Raw genomic sequence first — 16,792 nt, 5'->3', positions numbered from 1 at the left:
GCTCCTGTTACGTCATTTAGACTCCAAAAGAGTCAGCGATCTTCTATTGTTTAAAACATTAATTCTAATTTTAAAAAATTTTTTTAATTTTAAAAAAGCGGCATCTGGGTGGCTCAGTGTGTTAAAGCCTCTGCCTTTGGCTCAGGTCATGATCCCAGGGTCCTGGGATTGAGACCACATCAGGCTCTCTGCTCAGCAGGGAGCCTGCTTCCTCCTCTCTCTCTGCCTGTCTCTCTGCCTACTTGTGATCTCTGTCAAATAAATTAAAAAAAAAATTTTTTTTAATTTTTTTAAATATAGTGGCATCCCACTTCATTCAGAGTAAAAAGCCAAGTTCTTGCAATGCCAACAAGCCTCACTATGATCCAGCCTCCTGCTCCTTCTAACATCAACTCCTAGTAATTTCCACCACGTTCATGTGGCTCCAGTTGTGTTGGTTTCCTTGTTGTTCCTCTCATAGATTGTAGAGTTTAGGATGAGGCAACATGAAAAATGTCCATTTTTTATTATTTTTTTAAAAATAAAAAAATAAAACATTAATTCTACAAATGTGGTCCATGCTTCATGAGGGGTAAGCAAGTTGATTTTGAAAGATATACAGATAAATACTTTCAATAGTTACAGATTTGGACAGCTGGGTAGCTCGATCAGTTAAGCAACCAGCTCTTGATTTTGACCCAGGTCTTGATCTCTTTGTCATGAGATGGAGCCTAAGTCGGGCTCGTGCTCAAAATGGAGTCTGCTTTTCCCTCTTCCTCCGCTCCTCCCCCTGCTTGTTCTGTCTCTCTATCTCATTCTCCCTCTCCTAAAATAAATAAATAAAATAAAATATTTTTTAAAAGTTATAAATACCATGCTTATTAGAAAATTTATGACTCATAAATAAAATCTTTTAAGGGTGGGGGGAGGTGCCTGAGTGGCTCAGTCAGTTAAATTTCTGCCTTTGGTTCAGGTCATGATCCTGGGGTCTTGGGATCAAGTCCCACATTAAGCTCCCTGCTCAGTGAAGAGTCTGCTTCTCCCTCTGCCCAACCCCTCCTCCTGCTTGAGCTTACTCTCTCTCTCTCTCAAAAATAAATAAATAAAACCTTTTGGGGAATAAAGAAAATTTATGATTCATAAACTCATAGATTGTAGAGTTTAGGATGAGGCAACATGAAAAATGTCCATCAATCTCAATACCAAGTAAGTAATAAATAGTGTATGGTTAATGCAAAAATCATGGAGACCATGACATAATGACATGATTAACTGAAATTTCGGAAAAGCTGACATTGTTCAAGTTCTTCTACAATCTGGATTTCAGATCTCAGTTAATGGCTTTTAGTCCTCTAGATTTTCAGCCCAAGCCCTTGGAGTTATACTTATTTCTCTCTTTGTCTCTCTTTTCATTTCTGCTCAGTCAGGAGACCTTTTGCTACTGCAGTCCTGGTCCAAGCCACCATCATCTCTGTCCTGGATTACTCCAGTGCCCTCCTGCCTGGTTTTGGTACCACTACTTCCACTTTTGCTCAACAGCAATCAGAATGGTCCTATTAAAATATGAAACTGTGTGACTCCTCTGCCCAAAATCTTTCAATGGCATCCCACTTCATTCAGAGTAAAAACCCAAGTTCTTGCAATGCCAACAAGCCTCACTATGATCCAACCTCCTGCTCCTTCTAACATCAACTCCTAGTAATTTCCACCACGTTCATGTGGCTCCAGTTGTATTGGTTTCCTTGTTGTTCCTCAAGCATGTCCCCAAGAGCTGTTCTGCCACCACTATCCTGAGGAAAACTGTCTCCTCTATGGTCACATCGCATTTAGAATTTCCCTTTCTACTTCCATCTACTCTATCCTCCAAACCACAATCAAAGTTATTTTTTAAAACTCTTTAATTTGTCATAGTATTATAGTCTAAAATCCTTCAACGTGTCTTTTTGTTAGTTTCAGAACTTCCTTTGTGTGTCATCAGTGATCTGGCCTTGCCTCTTATTTTTTTTTTTTAAGATTTTTTTTTTTAAAGATTTTATTTATTTATTTGAGAGAGAGACAGTGAAAGAGAGCATGAGCAAGGAGAAAGTCAGAGGGAGAAGCAGGCTCCCCATGGAGCTGGGAGCCCGATGCGGGACTCGATCCCCGGACTCCGGGATCATGACCTGAGCCGAAGGCAGTTGTCCAACCAACTGAGCCATCCAGGGGTCCCCCTTGCCTCTTATTTTTATTGTTTCTCCTTCCCCTTCCTCCTTTACTCCTCTACTCCTCTCCTCCCCATCCCCTCCTCAATATACTGGACTCTTTTATAGGATGCTGTACTTCCACATCTTTGTACGCATGACTAAGTCTACCTAGAAGGCCCTGACTGATTTACCCAGCTGGCCCCTGGGATCCTTGTTGTTTTCCAGTGTAAAATGGACCCATTCCTGGCCCTTATATTGATCATAGCATTATCATTCTATGACTTTTTTTTAAAAGGTGATTTTTAAAAATATTTTATTTATTTATTTATTTGCGAGAAAGAGAATGAGAGAGAGAGAGAGAGCATGAGAATGGGAGGGTCAGAGGGAGAAGCAGACTCCCCACTGAGCAGAGAGCCTGATGCAGGACTCAATCCCAGGACTCCAGGATCATGACCTGAGCCAAAGGCAGTCACTTCACCAACTGAGCCACCCAGGCACCCACATTCTATGACTTTTAATACAGTGTTAAATGAGATGTTTGAAAATACTTAGCACAATGTGAGGCATTTTCTAAGTATTCAAATTTGGTTACCATGGTAATGAATGATGTTGATAACAATGCTCTGTGTCCTCTTCTAGACTGTGATCCTTAAGAAACTGAAATTTCATGCTATTCATTATCACCATCCAGCTCAAGTCTTGCCTGACATATAGTAGACATCCAAAAAGTTCTTTGACTTAAGTTTAAAGAAACATATGCAAGGATGTTCAAAGAAATGTCATTTATAATAGGAATTAATAGTAATCATAACTATAATAAATAAATAACCCCAAATTAGAAAACCTAAGCATCTGTTAAACAGCCTAGACCACAGAAAAAGGTCCAGGGACAAAGTCCATCAAAAATGATAACTCAGAGTCAGCTAATGCTGCTTCTTGGTTCAGCTTGTTACTAAGAAATCATACAAATACCTGCTTCCATGTGGCCACAAAGCCTGTGTTCTCACAGATGTGCCTCCCAAGTTCATGGTTCCCACAGTCCTTGTGAAGTGAATATGGCAGGTCAGAGGAAGTTAGATGATGGGCCTTTCGCTTTTTTACTGTTGGCTGGGGATCCTGGAACCACCACTGCCCTCCTCTCCACATTGTTTGTTCCTACCTCATGGAGTTTACCCGAGATCTCACGGCAGCCATCCTAGCCATGCTCACCATATTCATCAACAACAGAAAGGACCCATGAATATTGTTCTCACCAATGTACCAGACAAGATGCCACAGGAAAGCAGAATCCACACCAATAAATTAAGAGAATTTAACATAGGAATTTGGTTAAAGAAGTACTTGATGAATGAAGGACATGAAAGCAACCCTTGGGTAACAAAGAGAACAACTGCAGAAAGCCGATACCACTCCCAGTGTCGGTGAACAGAGGGAACAGAGGCTGTTAGGGGTTAGGAGCTTCCAGAGGAGCCCCTGGAGCTGGGGCTCCACCCCGAGGTGGGTGTGCTCTCCAGCTGGAGCTGAGAGCCAGATCCCCAGAAGAGGATCCCCAGTGACCTAGGACTCTAATCTGTGGAGGAGGCAATAGCTGACGAAGGCAGTGACACTGGTTCTGTCTGAATGGGAACAAAGTGAAAATTAGGAGCATCCACTACGGGAACAAACTATAACCACCGGGTGGATGGGCTAATTCTGATAGTGAGCAAACCAGAAGTTCCTGTCACCTCTCTTCCAACCTTTGGTATTCTTCTAGTGGCCCCTATCGGCATAGTCTAATAGGGAGCCAGGTTGCAAAGGAGAAACAGGTTTGCCTAGTCCTAGCGCACCATCAGAAGAATGCAGAAGTGTGGGTTTGGAGCTGAGTGACAACAGCTTAATAACTAGCACATTGATAACTAGCACATTAACTGCACACTGTACATCAGTGAAAATGCATGAAATTAAAGTGATGCTTATTTACGTAGATTAACCTCACAATTTCTTATATAGAAATAAGAAATGTTATTTCTGTGCAATAAATATGCATATATACAAAATTTAAAAAGATGCAAAATAGTGCTAAGTAGGAATATGTATATATGTAATAAACTACCAGGAAATCATGAGAATGATCTAGAAAAATCTTATGATAGTGATTTCATCCAGAGAAGGGACCAAGGAAAGGAGGAGAATGATTGGAAGAGAAGACAAGGGGGAGCCTGCTTCATTGCATAAACTGGGCAGTGGGTACACAGGTGATTGTTATGCAATCCTTTATAATTTCTGTGTGTCTGAAACATTTTCATAAATTTTTTTGAGGGAAAGAGAAAGAATGAGTGATCTGGCTATAGTCAACAGCAGGAACTCTATAGGAAGTGCATGAATCTGGTGACTGGAAGTAGATTTCCAAGGAAAACCTGGACAAATGCAGTTTCTCTCTTTCTGTCTTTGTTTCTGTCTATCCCCCATTAATCCCCCACTCCTCTGTGTGTGTGTGTGTGTGTGTGTCTGTCTGTCTGTCTTTATCCCTACTCTTTCCACCCAATTAGGAGCCAAATACATTCACGTAAATTCCCAAAACTATGAGCTCCTTGAAAGCTGAGGAAGCATTTTTGTTTCTAGGTATCAGGGATTCAAAGAATAGTGCATGTTATTCTGCATATTAAGTATCTGCTAACCAGATGAGGAATGCCACCTCCATTTTTACCACGTTCCATCCAAAATAATTTTAGAGACCCCTACTCAGCTTTCAAAGTTGCTGTTGAAAAGGAATGTTTTATCCAATTCACCTTGATTCCTTGCAGGTAAACGTGAAAAACTTAGTCTAACATAATAATCAGGGTCAAGAGTTTAATAAAGTGGTCTGCAAAGTAGGAAATGCCCAAGCTTGGGAATGAGACTATTAAAATTTCTCTCTACATTTATTTTCTACATAAAAATTTTTAAAAGAAATTGAAATTTACTAGCATTTTAAGAATTGATTGACAAAGATACAATGTTTCTGAAAAGATTTTATTTAGGGGCACCTAGGTGGCTCAGTTGGTTAAGTGACTGCCTTCTGCTCAGGTCATGATCCTGGAGTCCCAGGATCAAGTCCTGTACTAGGCTCCTTGCTCTGCAAGGAGCCTGCTTCTCCTTCTGACCCTCCCCCCTCTCATGCTCTCTCTCTTTCTCATTCTCTCTCTTAGATAAATAAATAAAATCTTTTTTAAAAAGATTTTTTTAAAGATTTTATTTATTTATTTGACAGACAGAGACCACAAGTAGGCAGAGAGGCAGGCAGAGAGAGAGAGAGAGAAGGAAGCAGGCTCCCCACTGAGCAGAGAGCCCGATGTCAAGCTCGATCCCAGGACGCTGAAGGCAGAGGCTTAACCCACTGAGCCACCCAGGCTCCCCTTAAAAAGATTTTTTTTTAAAGATTTTTTAGAAAAATCTTTTTTAAAAATCTCTTTAAACAGAAGATTTTATTTATTTATTTATTTGACAGAGAGAGAGAGAACACAAGCAGGTGGAGCAGTAGGCAGAGGGAGAGGGAGAAGCAGGCTCCCTGTTGAGCAGAGAGCCCAACATGGGGTTCAGTCCCAGAACTCTGGGATCATGACCTGAGCCGAAAGCAGACACTTAACCAACTGAGCCACCTAGCCAAATGAAATTTTAATTAAGGCATTTCAGTAAGTTAGAGACTGAAAAATACTGTATGATATCACTTATATGTGGAATCTAGAAAAGCACTGAACTCCTAAAAGAAAGGAATAGAATAGTGATTACCAGGGACTCAGGGGAAGGAGGAATTGGGGATACTGTTTAAAGGTACAAAGTTGCAACTAACAAATAAATATGTCCTGGAGATCTGATGCATAGCATAGTGATTATAGTTAAGGATACCATATCATGAACTTCAAAGTTTCTAAGAGACTAGATCTTAATTATTCTCACCCCCAAAAAGAAATAATAATTATGTGAAGTGACAGCAGTGTTAGCTAACACTGTGGTGGTAAACATATTACAATATATAGTATCAAATCAACATGATGTACGCTTTGAACTTATTCAATGTTATATGTCAATTACATCTCAATTGTTAAGAAGACATTTTAACCTAAAAAAATATTTTATTCACGTCATTCAGAAACAAACAATAGCAAGAACCTAACAGTAAGTCAATTTACAAGTCAATATAAAAACAAGTCATGAAAAAGAACATAATTAAAAGCCACAAATTAAACTTGATGAATTTTTTCCACATCGTAACCATTGCTCTGGCAATTCCTTATTTCACTCCCCCACATCATTGGTGGTCTCCTCTCCACTGGAGCATTCCATCGACATGCAAATATGCTCTAGTACTTCTCATCTTTAAAAAAAATAAAAACCTCTCTTGAACCCACATGCCCCTCTAAATATTTTCTCAGCTCCCTCTTACAGAAAAACTCCTGGAAGGGGTTGTCCATCTTGCTGTTTCCAGCTCGTCCTCTCTCATTCTCTCCTGAAGCAATCAAATCAGCTTCCCACCTGACAGCTCTTACTCATGCCAGTGATGATCTCCACATCTGACTTGATCTTATCCTACATATCGGCAGCATGTGATACAGTTAATTACGCCCTCTTCCTGGAAACACTTCACCTTGCTTATCGGACCCCACTCTCTCTTCCCCTTTTCACTGGCGGCTCTTCTCATGCTCCTTTGCTGGTTTTTCCTCACCTCTCCTGAATCTAAACATTGGAATTTCCTATATCTCAAACCTTAGATCTCTTCTGTTCTGTAATTTACTCCATTGGTCAACCATCACTGGGCTTAAAAAATCATCTATGTGCTCAGACTCTTGGTTTTCCATCTCCAGTCCTGACTTTGTCCTTTCATACCAGACTTGCATATGCAATCGCCAGGTTGAAACCTTCACCTGGATGTCTAAAGGGAAGCTCTCACTTAAGATGTGCAATGTTGGTTTCCTAATTTGTATCCCAGACTCTCTCTATCTCTAAATGGCAATTCCATGTCTCTGGTTGCTCAAGTCGAAAATGGGAGTCACGGGCACCTGGATGGCTCAGTTGGTTAGGGAACTGCCTTCAGCTCAGGTCATGATCCTGGAGTCCTGAGATCGAGTTGCGCATCAGGTTCCCAGCTCCATGGGGAGTCTGTATCTCCCTCTGACCTTCTCCCCTCTCATGCTTTCTCTCACACATAAATAAATAAAATCTTTTTTAAAAAGTGGGAGTCACTCCTGATGCTTGTCTTTTTCTCATCCTCCCACAGTCTGGCAACAAATCCTGTCATCTTGAAATCTAAAACCTATCTATTAGGATCACCATACAACATTCTATATGATAAGTGCATTTATTTACCTCTATCTTCTCTCAACTAAATATTCATAAGCCATGGTGGAGGGGGCATAAACTTCATTTTATTAAGCACTACATCTCCTATTTCTGGAATAGTATTTGGCACATGATAGGTGCTCAATAAATAATGGCTGAATGAAAAGGTAAGGAATTAAATGTGGATTATCTTGGGTGATGACGTAAGTCCCATTTTCTGTCAAAATTCCTTCTTTCTATTGTGGGCTGTGACAGAGCTCTTTACTAACCATATGTAAAAACCTTTCCCCTAACCTTCACGAATTTCCATAGCTACTGTTATCTTTGACTAGTCCATAAATTTACAACATACATTATTTTTAACCAGAAATCCAGAACTCAATCCTACCATAAGTTAAAAAATAAAAGAGTTGCCCCAATTCTCAAAACTTCTATTCAGGAAGACCATCCAGATATTGACCTCTTTCAGGTACAAAAGAAAATTTACAAATCCATAGAGAGGATCAACTCAGGACAAGAAAAATGGGAAAATTATCTGTCTACTGTCACAACATCCAATATTTTCCTTTTTGTGTCTCTCTAGAGCTAAGAAGAGCTGTTTCCTAATAACCCTTATAGAAATGTCAGAATAACCAGGTATGTTTGAAAAAGTATGGTATTCATAATCTTCCATCAAAACAAGAAAAAATGGCAAAAGCATTCAAGTATGAGAGAGTAAGAGAGGGTGACAGGAGAGTATGTGCCAATATGCATTAAGTATTTATTATTAGAAAGTTTCTAGATTATTTTTCCTCAGGAAAACTAGATTTTTTTTTTTTTAAGATTTTATTTATTTATTTTCCAGAGGGAGAGCAAGAGCGAGCACAGGCGGACAGAGTGGAAGGCAGAGTCAGAGGGAAAAGCAGACTCCCCACGGAACAAGGAGCCCGATGTAAGACTCGATCCCAGGACGCTGGGATCATGACCTGAGCCGAAGGCAGCTGCTAAACCAACTGAGCCACCAAGGCCTCCCAGGAAAACTAGCTTTATAAGCAAAAGAAAACACAAAGTTTCAAAGCATAAGCTCTTACAATTCACAAGAATGGACATAGTGATGTCTTTGTTTCTAGGAAGTAGATTTTAGAATAGAAAGGCTCCATGAGATTGAAGTATGGTACTTTCACTGGAGACCTTGGAATATTTCCCAAACACAACTTACTGTCCACTTCAGAAATTAATTTACTACTTGACTTCATGAGATTCTCTTCCCCTTAGCTTCTAATCCTTGCCAAAAATATCTTGTTCACATATTTTCTCCAAGTTTAATAAAGCTATTAAATCATATTGTTAAGTGGTATCTAAGCACAATTTTTTTCTTTTGTTTTTTTTTAAACATTTTATTTATTCATTTGACAGACAAAGATCACAAGTAGGCAGAGAGGCAGGCAGAGAGAGAGGAGGGGAAGCAGGTTCCCTGCTGAGCAGAGAGCCCAATGCGGGGCTCGATCCCAGCACACTGAGATCATGACCTGAGCCAAAGGCAGAGGCTTTAACCAGGCACCCCTCTTTCGTTTTTTAACATATAATGTATTATCAGCCCCAGGAGTACAGGTCTGTGAGTCATCAGGCTTACACACTTCACAGCACTCACCATAGCACATACCCTCCCCAATGTCCATAACCCAACCACCTTCTCCATACCTCCCTTCCCCTGGCAACCCTCAGTTTGTTTTGTGAGATTAAGAGTCTCTTATGGCTTGTTTCCCTCCTGATCCCATCTTGTTTCATTTTTCCTTCCCTACCACCCAAACCCCCCACTTTGCCTCTCAAATTCCTCACATAAGGGAGATCATATGATAATTGTTTTTCTCTGATTGATGAAGAATTTTCATCAAGAAAGGGTGCTGTACTTTGTCAAACGCTTTTTCAGCATCTATTGAGAGTATCATATGGTTCTTGTTCTTTCTTTTATTAATGTATTGTATTACATTGATTGATTTGTGGATGTTGAACCAATCTTGCAGCTCAGGAATAAATCCCACTTGGTTATGGTGAATAATCCTTTTAATGTACTGTTGGATCCTATTGGCTAGTATTTTGGTGAGAATTTTCACATTTGTGTTCATCAAGGATATTGGTCTGTAGTTCTCTTTTTTGATGGGGTCTTGTCTGGTTTTGGGATCAAGGTAATGCTTACCTCATGAAATGAGTTTGGATGTTTTCCCTCCATTCCATTTTTTGGAAGAGTTTCAGGAGAATAGGAATTAATTCTTCTTTAAATGTTTGGTAGAATTCCCCTGGGAAGCTGTCTGGCCCTGGGATCTTGTTTTTTGGGAGATTTTTGATGCCTGCTTCAATCTCCTTACTGGTTATGGGTCTGTTCAGGTTTTCTATTTCTTCTTGGTTCAGTTTTGGTAGTTTATACGTCTCTAGGAATGCATCCATTTCTTCCAGATTGTCAAATTTGCTGGTGTGTAGTTCTCATAATATGTTCTTAAAATTGTTAGTATTTCTTTGATGTTGGTTGTGATCTCTCCCATTTTATTCATGCTTTTATTTATTTGGGTCCTTTCTCTTTTCTTTTTGATAAGTCTGGCAAGGGGTTTATCAATCTTATTAATTCTCTCAAAGAACCATAAGCACAATTTTTTTAAGCAAATGCCGAGATAAATATAACAATACCATATGCCACTTATGTCATAATTCAGGATTCATTATTTTGCTGTAGTGAACATGCACATTGTAGAGAATTACAGCATTTTTACACAAATGATGAGTATAGTTAAAATATCTGTGGGGGTCTTGACATGGAATGCAATTCATCCGGGGTCCCAGGATATCCTCCACATAAGAAAAAGCGGTTTCCCTGGTAAATTCCACCCATTACGTACATCTTTGGGAGTCACAATAATTTGAGCATTCTGTCCAAAACGAGTGAAATCAAAATTATTTCTTCATATGTAGCATAGACAATTCAACACTTCAATCTTTTACTAGCTCTTCTTTCCATCCCACAAATTCTGATTAGCAGAAATAAAAAGAATACCTACCCAGCTGCCTGATTAATCACTCCCTCTAGAAATCTATATTCTTATTCATTAGGAGCAGGTTGTTGTACTGAAACACAAGAGTTTCTGTGTTGTTTCAGATTTTATTTATTTACTTATTTATGGGGGAAGGGGTAGAGGGAGAGAGAGAATCTCAAGCAGACTCCCCACTGAGCACAGAGCCCAACACAGGGCTCACTCTCATGACCTAAGCTAAAATCAAGAGTCAGACATTTAACTGGCTGAGCCACCAGGCACCCCATGAATGTTTCTGTTTTATTTGGCAATATAACAGCATGTTCATATAGTATGGCTATAAAAGTATCCAGAGCACTCAAATGCAGAGTGATGAGGGGAAAAAATGGCACAAAGATTTGAAGAGAGAAAGTGATCATGGCCAAGATCTGGTGAGTTCTAAAAGAGAAAGTACCATTAACTTAGTATTTATAGTATTTTATATAACACAAAATTTATATAACATAAAACATTTATATAACATAAAAAGTCCACCAGCTAGTGGCTCTTATTTTATAATCTTATGAATATTATGCCTGACCATTTTTGTGGAAAAAATATTGCAGTTCAAAGAATACAGTCGGAAAGGATTACAAGGATTGTGCAACATGTACTATTGATAAGATTTGATATCAAGTTCCAAAAAAAAAAAAAAAACCTCAAAAAATAAAATTCTACCCTTTTATTGATAGGGGGGAAAAAACTAAATGAACTCTTGTGAGGAACATCACAGTACAATAAACATTTCATTTATGAAATTACAAAAACTAGGTAACAATTTTCTTTGTTCTATTACATGTTTTACATCATGTTTATTTTTATTTTTTTAAAGATTTTATTTATTCATTTGAGAGATATACAGAGACAGAGAGAGAGGAGAGTACAAGCAGGGGGAGAGGCAGAGGGAGAAGCAGACTACCCACTGAGCAGGGAGCCCTATGTGGGGCTCGATCCCAGGACCCTGGGATCATGACCTGAGCCTAAGGTAGATGCTTCACCATCTGAGCCACCCAGGTGCCCCAACCTCATGTTAGTTTTAGAAGAGGAGAATGATTTTAAAATATTTACTAGTAAAAAAATGCACTACAATATAATATCAGGAACAAAATTCACCCAAATTGACACTAACTTACCTATTAAAGACTAAGAATGTGTGCCCCATAAAAGCATGGTTTCATGCCTGGTTTATTCACTGCTGAATCCCTAGTGTCCAAAGCACTGATTGAGAGATGCTTCTCTCTGGTGTTAAGCTAGAGAAGAAATCAAGGCCATTGCGTAGCCAGCCCCAGTCCTCAGGGACCTGAGCTTATTTCCCTTCCCTCCCATTCCTTCTTCCCTTCCTTGCTCCCTTCTTTCTGCCCTCCCTTCCTTCCTTCATCACTCCTTCCTTCTGAAGTAGATACAAGGAAGAAGTATCTCAGGCTCGTGATCATAAAAATAATCTCTATTATAATCCAGATAAGGTATAACTTTCATTTTGTTAAAGACAAATGAATCACATAAAAGGGTTTTAAGAATACACATACATTGTGTGACCTCTGATGCCTTCCTAAGACATCCATATTCTCCCTTCCCTGATCCCAATCCTACCATGCAAGAGATTTTTCTAGTTGTTTTTGCTTTGTTTTTTGTTGTTGTTTGTTTGTTTGTTTTTAATTTGGACCTTTTAAATTTTTTTTAAAGATTTTATTTATTTATTTGACAGGCAGAGATCACAAGTAAGCAGAGGCAGGCAGAGGTTGGGGAGGGGAAGCAGGCTCCCTGCTAAGCAGAGAGCCCAACTCAGGCTCGATCCCAGAACCCTGGGACCATGACCTGAGCCAAAGGCAGAGGCCCTAACCCACTGAGCCACCCAGGCACTCTTAATTTGGACCCTTTAGTAAAAGTCATTCAAATATTTTTATTTTATTTTTTCATTTTATTTTATTTGATTTCTTTTCAGTGTTCCAGCACTCATCGTCTATGCACCACACCCAGTGCTCCATGCAACACATGCCCTCCATAATACCCACCACCAGGCTTACCCAACCCCCCATCCCCCTCCCCTGCAAAACCCTCAGTTTGTTTCTCAGAGTCCACAGTCTCCCATGGTTTGTCTCCCCCTCCAATTTCCCCAACTCACTTCTCCACTCCATCTCCCAGTGTCCTCCATGTTATTCCTTACGCTCCACAAGTAAGTAAAACCATATGATACTTGATTCTCTGTGCTTGACTTATTTGACTCAGCATAATCTCTTCCAGTCCTGTCCATGTTGATACAAAAGTTGGGTATTCATCCTTTCTGTTGGAGGCATAATACTCCATTGTATATACGGACCATATCCTCTTTATACATTTATCCATTGAAGGGCATCTTGGTTCTTTCCACAGTTTGGTGACTGTGGCCATTGCTGCTATGATCATGGGGGTACAGATGGCCCTTCTTTTCACTACATCTGTATCTTTGGGGTAAATACCCAGTAGTGCAATTGCAGGGTCATAGGGAAGCTCTATTTTTTTCTTTTTTTTTTTTTTTTTTAGATTTTATTTATTTATTTGACAGACAGAGATCACAAGTAGGCAGAGACACAGGCTGAGAGAAGGCAGAGAGGAGGAAGCAGGTGCCCTGCTGAGCAGAGAGCCCGATGTGGGGCTCGATCTCAGGACCCTGAGATCATGACCTGAGCCTAAGGCAGAGGATTAACCCACTGAGCCACCCAGGCGCCCCTATTCTTAATTTCTTAAGGAATCTCCACACTGTTTTCCAAAGTGGCTGCACCAACTTGCATTCCCACCAACAGTGTCAGAGGGTTCCCCTTTCTCCACATCCTCTTCAACACATGTTGTTAACTATCTTGTTACTTTTGGCTGTTCTACCTGGTGTAAGGTGGTATCTCAATGTGGTTTTGATTTGAATTTTCCTGATGGCAAATGATGATGAACATTTTTTCACGTGTATGTTAGCCATTCGTAAGTCTTCTTTGGAGAAGTATCTGTTCATGTCTTCTGCCCACTTTTTGATGTGATTATCTGTTTTGTGTGTGTTGAGTTTGAGGATTTCTTTATAGATCTTGGATATCAGCCCTTTGTATGTAGTGTAATTTGCGAATTATCTTTCATGTCATAAAACTAATCAAAGAGATTACCGCCTATGTTCTCCTCTAAGATTTTGATAGACTCCTGCCTCACATTGAGGTCTTTTATCCATTTTGAGTTTATATTTGTGTATGGTATAAGAGAATATCAAGTTTCATTCTTCTACTTGTAGCTGTCTAATTTTCCCAGCACCATTTATTGAAGAGACTGTATTTTTTCCACTGTATATTTTTTTCCTGCTTTGTCAAAGATTACTTGACCATAAAGTTGAGGGTCCATATCTGGGCTCTCTATTCTGTTCCACTGGTCTACATGTCTGTTTTTGTGCCAGTATCATGCTGTCTTGGTGATCATATCTTTGTAGTAAAGCTTGAAATCAGGCAATGTGATTGTTTTGTTTTGTTTTCCTTTTTCAACATTTCCTTAGCAATGCAGGGTCTCTTCTGGTTCCATACCAATTTTAGGATTGTCTGTTCAGCTTTTTGAAAAATGCCAGTGGAATTTTGATCGTGATGGCATTGAAAGTATAAATTGCTCCAGGCAGTGTAGACATTTTAACAATGTTTATTCTTCAGATCCATGAGCATGGAATGGTTTTCCATCTTTTAGTGTCTTCTTCAATTTCTTTCACAAATGTTTTGTAGTTCCTTGAGTACAGATCCTTTGCCTCTTTAGTTAGATTTATTCCCAGGTATCTTATGGTTCTTGGTGCTATAGTGGAACCAGATTTCATGTCCTAGAGGCAGAAAGACTCTTCCCAAGATCATATAATCTAGAAAGACCTCAAGATTCCTGATTATTAAACTGGTGAATCATAATTTTAGACAGGAGCTCTTGAGAGCAGCTAGGGGAAAGAGATTCCTTACCTACAGAGGAAAGTGCATCAGAATAACATTAGACCTATCCACAGAAACCTGGCAAGCCAGAAAGGGCTAGCAAGACATATTCAGGACACTAAATGAGAAGAACATGCAGTCAAAAATACTTTATCCAGCAAGGCTGACATTCAAAATGAATGGAGAGATAAAGAACTTTCAAGACGGGCAAGGTATAAGAGTATGTGACCACCAAGCTCACACTACAAGAAATACTAGGGGGGAGTACTATAAGAGAATAAAGAACCTAAGAGTGCCATAGAACAGAAATTTACAGAGACAATCTACAGAAACAAGGACTTCACAGGCAACATGAAGTCAATAAAAATGAATCTTTCCATAATGGCTCTCAATGTGAACAGCCTAAATGCTTCCATAAAATGGCACAGGGTTGCAGATTGGATAAAACAACAGGATCCATCCATATGTTGTCTACAAGAGACCTATTTGGAACTTAGGGTTACATCCAGATTGAAAGTGAAGGGATGGAGAAGATCTTTCATGCCAATGGGGTAGCAATTCTCATCTGATAAATTAGATTTTAAACTAAAGACTGTAGTCTGAGATAAAGAAGGACACTACATCATTCTTAAAAGGTCTATCCACCAAGAAGATTTAACAATTGTAAATATTTATGCCCCCAATATGGGAGCAGCCAACTACATAAGACAACTGTTAGTCAAGATAAAGAGTCATATTGATATGAATACATTAATAGTAGGGGATCTTAACATGCCACTCTTGGTAATAGACAGATCATCCAAGTAGAAAATCAATAAAGAAACAAGAGCAGTGAATGACACATTGGACCAGATGGACACCATAGATATATACAGAACATTCCACCCTAAAACAACAGAATACTCATTCTTCTCGAGTGCACATGGAACTTTCTCCAGAATAAACCACATACTGGGTCACAAATCAGGGTTCCACCAATACCAAAAGATTAAGATTATTCCCTGCATATTCTCAGACCATAATGCTTTGAAACTGGAGTTCAACCACAAGAAAAAGTTTGGAAGGAATTCAAACACTTGGAAGCTAAAGACCACCTTTCTTAAGAATGTTTGGATCAACCAGTAAATAAAAGAAGAACTTAAAGAATTCATGGAAACCAGTGAGAATGAAGACACTTTGGTCCAAAATCTATGGGATTCAGCAAAGGCGGTCCTAAGGGAGAAATACATAGCCATCCAAGCCTCCCTCAAAAAAATAGAAAAATCCAGAATATACCAGCTCTCTTTATACCTAAGAACTGGAGAATCAACAACAAATTAAGTCAACCCCATACACAAGAAGGGAAATAATCAAGATTAGAGCAGAGGCCAATGAGATAGAAACTAGAGATACAGCAGAACACATCAACGAAACTAGAAGCTGTTTTTTTGAAAGAATCAATAAGATCGATAAACCATAGGCCAAACTAATCCAAAAGAAAAGAGAGAGGACCCAAATTAATAAAATTATGGATGAAAAGGGAGAGGTCGTGACTAACACCAAGGAAATAGAAACAATCATCAGAAATTATTATCAGCAGTTATATGCCAATAAGTTAAGCAACCTAGATAAAATGGATGCATTCCTGGAAAACTATAAACTTATAAAACTGAATCAGGAAGAAATTGATACCCTGAATAGACCAATATCTAGTAACGAGATTGAAGCAGTGATCCAAAAACCTCCCAAAAATCAAGAGCCTAGGACCTGACTGATTCCCTGGAGAATTCTACCAAATATTCAAAGAAGAAATAATACCCATTCTCCTGAAGCTGTTTCAAAAAATAGAAACAGGGGTGGCCTGGGTGGCTCAGTGGGTTAAGCCTCTGCCTTCAGCTTAGGTCATGATCTCAAGGTCCTGGGATCGAGCCCTGCATTGGGCTCTCTGCTTGGTGGGGAGCCTGCTTTCCCCTCTCTGCCTGCCTCTCTGCCTACTTGTGATCTGTCAAATAAATAAAAAACCTTAAAAAAAATAGAAATAGAAGAAAAACCTCCAGACTCTTTATGAAACCAGTATTACCCTGATCCCCAACCAGGCAAAGACCCCACCAAAAAGGAGAATTTCAGACCAATATTCCTGATGAATACAGATGCCAAGATTCTCAACAAGATCTTAGCTAATAGGATCCAATAGCACATTAAAAAGATTATCCACCATGACCAGGTGGGATTTATCAATGGGATGCAGGGGTGGTTCAGCATTCACAAATTAATCAATGTGATAGAACAAATCAATAAGAGAAGAGAGAAGAACCACATGGTCCTCTCAATTGATGGCAGAAAAAGCATTTGACAAGAATCAGCATCCGTTCCTGATTAAAACGATTCAAAGTATAGGGATAGA

Source organism: Mustela putorius, unplaced genomic scaffold, assembly GCF_011764305.1.
Source record: "Mustela putorius furo isolate JIRA1106 unplaced genomic scaffold, ASM1176430v1.1 tig00003863_pilon_pilon_pilon, whole genome shotgun sequence".
In the NCBI taxonomy this organism is placed as follows: domain Eukaryota; kingdom Metazoa; phylum Chordata; class Mammalia; order Carnivora; family Mustelidae; genus Mustela; species Mustela putorius.
This window is presented reverse-complemented; position numbering follows the sequence as displayed.